Source organism: Oryx dammah, unplaced genomic scaffold (assembly GCF_014754425.2).
Source record: "Oryx dammah isolate SB20612 unplaced genomic scaffold, SCBI_Odam_1.1 HiC_scaffold_11229, whole genome shotgun sequence".
In the NCBI taxonomy this organism is placed as follows: domain Eukaryota; kingdom Metazoa; phylum Chordata; class Mammalia; order Artiodactyla; family Bovidae; genus Oryx; species Oryx dammah.
This window is the reverse complement of record NW_024080622.1, coordinates 5,400,117-5,404,950: the sequence shown is the minus strand read 5'-3', so window position 1 is coordinate 5,404,950 and position 4,834 is coordinate 5,400,117.

Here is a 4,834-nt window from a genome sequence, read left to right as displayed (position 1 = left end):
GAGTCTCCTGATTCGAATGTTGGGGCATTTAACATTGTCCCAGAGGTCTCTGAGATTGTCTTCATTTCTTTTAATTCATTTTTCTTGTTTCCTCTCTGTTTAATTTATTTCTACCATTCTATCTTCTCCCTCACTTATCCTATCTTCTGCCTCCGTTATTTTACTGTTGGTTCCCTCCAGAGTGTTTTTGATCTCATTTATTGCATTATTCATTATATATTGATTCTTTTTTATTTCTTCTAGGTCTTTGTTAAACCTTTCTTGCATCTTCTCAATCCTTGTCTCCAGGCTATTTATCTGTAACTCCATTTTGTTTTCAAGATTTTGGATCATTTTCCCTATCATTATTCGGAATTCTTTATCAGGTAGATTCCCTATCTCTTTCTCTTTTGTTTGGGTTGGTGGGCATTTATCCTGTTCCTTTACCTGCTGGGTATTTCTCTGCCTCTTCATCTTGCTTATATTCGTGTGTTTGGGGTGGCCTTCCTGTAAATGCAAGCGGCTGCGACCGCCGGTGCACTAAGTGCAAGCGGCTGCAACGGCCGGTGCACTGTGTGGCCGAGAGGAGCTACCCCACATCTGAGGTCAGGGTCAGTGGCCGAGAGGGCCACGTTGTGATGGTGCAAGAATGGCTGAGGGGAGCCACCCCGCGTCAGGTCAGGGGCAACAGTCGGGAGGAGCCACCCCGCGTATGAGGCCGGGGGCGGTGGCCGGGAAGAGCAACCCACGTCCAAGGAGCGGTGCCTGCACTGGCACAGGAGGGCCTAGAGGAGCTAGCCAACGTTGAAGGTCAGGAAGGGCGGTGGTGAGGAGATACCCTTTGTCCAAGGTAAGGAGCAGCGGCTGCGCTTTGCTGGAGCAGCCGTGAAGAGATACCCCATGCCCAATGTAAGAGAAAACCAAGTAAGATGGTAGGTGTTGCAAGAGGGCATCAGAGGGCAGACACACTGAAACCACACTCACAGAGAATTAGTCAATCTAATCACACTAGGACCACAGTCTTGTCTAACTCAATGAAACTAAGCCATGCCTGTGGGGCAACCCAAGATGGGCGGGTCATGGTGGAGAGGTCTGACAGAATGTGGTCCACTGGAGAAGAGAATGGCAAACCACTTCAGTATTCTTGCCTTGAGAACCCCATGAACAGTATGAAAAGGCAAAATGATAGGATACTGAACGAGGAACTCCCCAGGTCAGTAGGTGGCCAATATGCTACTGGAGATCAGTGGAGAAATAACTCCAGAAAGAATGAAGGGATGGAGCCAAAGCAAAAACAATACCCAGCTGTGGATGTGACTGGTGATAGAAGCAAGGTCTGATGCTGTAAAGAGCAAGATTGCATAGGAACCTGGAATGTCAGGTCCATGAATCAAGGCAAATTGGAAGTGGTCAAGCAAGAGATGGCAAGAGTGAACTTCGACATTCTAGGAATTAGCAAAGTAAAATGGACTGGAATGGGTGAATTTAACTCAGATAACCATTATATCTACTACTGTGGGAAGGAATCCCTCAGAAGAAATGGAGTAGCCATCATGGTCAACAAAAGAGTCCAAAATGCAGTACTTGGATCCAACTCAAAAACGACAGAGTGATCTCTGTTTGTTTCCAAGGCAAACCATTCAGTATCATGGTAATCCAAGTCTATGCCCCAACTAGTAATGCTGAAGAAGCTGAAGTTGAATGGGTCTATGAAGACATACAAAACCTTGTAGAACTAACACCCCAAAAAGATGTCCTTTTCATTATAGAGGACTGGAATGCAAAAATAGGAAGTCAAGAAACACCTGGAGTAACAGGCAAATTTGGCCTTGGAATGCAGAATGAAGCAGGGCAAAGACTAATAGAGTTTTGCAAAGAAAATGCACTGGTCATAGCAAACACCCTCTTCCAACAACACAAGAGAAGACTACACATGGACATCACCAGATGGTCCACACCGAAATCAGATTGATTATATTCTTTGCAGCTAAAGATGGGGAAGCTATATACAGTCAGCAAAAACAAGACCGGGAGCTGACTGTGGCTCAGATCATGAACTCCTTATTGCTAAATTCAGACTCAAATTGAAGAAAGTGGGGAAAACCGCTAGACCATTTAGGTATGACTTAAATCAAATCCCTTATGATTATACAGTGGAAGTGAGAAATAGATTTAAGGGCCTAGATTTGATAGAGTGCCCGATGAACTATGGAATGAGGTTTGTGACATTGTACAGGAGACAGGGATCAAGACCATCCCCATGGAAAAGAAAGGCAAAAAAGCAAAATGGCTGTCTGGGGAGGCCTTACAAATAGCTGTGAAAAGAAGAGAGGTGAAAAGCAAAGGAGAAAAGGAAAGATATAAGCATCTGAATGCAGAGTTCCAAAGAATAGCAAGAAGAGATAAGAAAGCCTTCTTCAGCGATCAATGCAAAGAAATAGAGAAAAAGAACAGAATGGGAAAGACTAGAGATCTCTTCAAGAAAATTAGAGATACCAAGGGAACATTTCATGCAAAGATGGGCTCGATAAAGGACAGAAATGATATGGACCTAACAGAAGCAGAAGATATTAAGAAGAGGTGGCAAGAATACACAGAATAACTGTACAAAAAAGATCTTCATGACCCAGATGACCAAGATGGTGTGATCACTCATCTGGAGCCAGACAACCTGGAATGTGAAGTCAAGTGGGCTTTAGAAAGCATCACTATGAACAAAGCTAGTGGAGGTGATGGAATTCTAGTTGAGCTATTTCAAATCCTGAAAGATGATGCTGTGAAAGTGCTGCACTCAATATGCCAGCAAATTTGGAAAACTCAGTGGTGGCCACAGGACTGGAAAAGGTCAGTTTCATTCCAATCCCAAAGAAAGGCAATGCCAAAGAATGCTCAAACTACTGCACAATTGCACTCATCTCACATGCTAGTAAAGTAATGCTCAAAATTCTCCAAGCCAGACTTCAACAATATGTGAACCATGAACTTCCTGATGTTCAATGTGGTTTTAGAAAAGGCAGAGGAAGCAGAGATCAAATTGCCAACATCGGTTGGATCGTGGAGAAAGCAAGAGAGTTCCAGAAAAACATCTATTTCTGCTTTATGGACTATGCCAAAGCCTTTGACTGTGTGGATCACAATAAACTGTGGAAAATTCTGAAAGACAAAGGAATACCAGACCACCTGACCTGCCTCTTGAGAAATCTGTATGCAGTTCAGGGAGCAACAGTTAGAACTGGATATGGAACAACAGACTGGTTCTAAATAAGAAAAGGAGTACATCAAGGCTGTATACTGTGACCCTGCTTATTTAACTTCTATGCAGAGTACATCATGAGAAATGCTGGGCTGGAAGAAGCACAAGCTGGAATCAAGATTGCTGGGAGAAATATCAATAACCTCAGATATGCAGATGACACCACCCTTATGGCAGAAAGTGAAGAGGAACTCAAGAGCCTCTTGATGAAAATGAAAAAGGAGAGTGAAAAAGTTGGCATAAAGCTCAACATTCAGAAAACGAAAATCATGGCATCCAGTCCCATCACTTCATGGGAACTAGATGGGGAAACAGTGGAAACAGTCAGACTTTATTTTTTTGGTCTCCAAAATCACTGCAGATGGTGATTGCAGCCATGAAATTAAAAGCCGCTTACTCCTTGGAAGGAAAGCTATGATCAACCTAGACAGCATATTCAAAGGGAGAGACATTACTTTGCCAACTAAGGTCCGTCTAGTCAAGGCTATGGTTTTTCCAGTAATCATGTATGGATGTGAGAGTTGGACTGTGAAGAAGGCTGAGCACCGAAGAATTGATGCTTTTGAACTGTGGTGTTGGAGAAGACTCTTGAGAGTCCCTTGGACTGCAAGAAGATCCAACCAGTCCATTCTGAGGGAGATCAACACTGGGATTTCTTTGGAAGGAATGATGCTAAAGCTGAAACTCCAGTACTTTGGCCACCTCATGTGAAGATTTGATTCATTGGACAAGAGTCTGATGCTGGGAGGGATTATGGGCAGGAGGAGAAGGGGACGACAGAGGATGAGATGGCTGGTTGGCATCACTGACTTGATGGACGCGAGTCTGAGTGAACTCCAGGAATTGGTGATGGACAGGGAGGCCTGGCATGCTGCGATTCACGGGGTAGCAAAGAGTCAGACATGACTGAGTGACTGAACTGAACTGAACTGTATTCTGGCAGTTTGTGGAGTTCTCTTTATTGTGGTGTTTCCTCGCTGTGGGTGGGGTGGGTGGGTGACTTGTCAAGGTTTCCTGGTTAGGGAAGCTTGTGTCAGTGTTCTGGTGGGTGTAGCTGGATTTCTTCTCTCTGGAGTGCAATGATGTGTCCAGTAATGAGTTATGAGGTGTCAAGTGAGTTGGAATGACTTGGGCAGCCTGTATGTTGACGCTTAGGGCTAAGTTCCTGTGTTGCTGGAGAATTTGCATGGTATGTCTTGCTCTGGAACTTGTTGGCCCTTGGGTGGTGCTTGGTTTCAGTGTAGGTATGGAGGCATTTGATGAGCTCCTATTGATTAATGTTCCCTGAAGTCAGGAGTTCTCTGGTGTTCTCAGGATTTGGACTTAAGCCTCCTGTCTCTGGTTTTCAGTCTTATTCTTACAGTATCCTCAAGACTTCTCCATCTGTCAATTCCAAGGCAGTTCCCTCTGTTTTAGCTTCTTCTGTTTGCTGGTCTCTTCAGTGTCTAATTTCCACCCTGGCACAAGGGGACGGTGGTGGACACACTTTTAGGCTTACTTGTTCCATCTAGCAAGAAGAGATAAGAAAGCCTTCTTCAGCGATCAATGCAAAGAAATAGAGGTAAAGAACAGAATGGGAAAACTAGAGATCTCTTCAAGAAA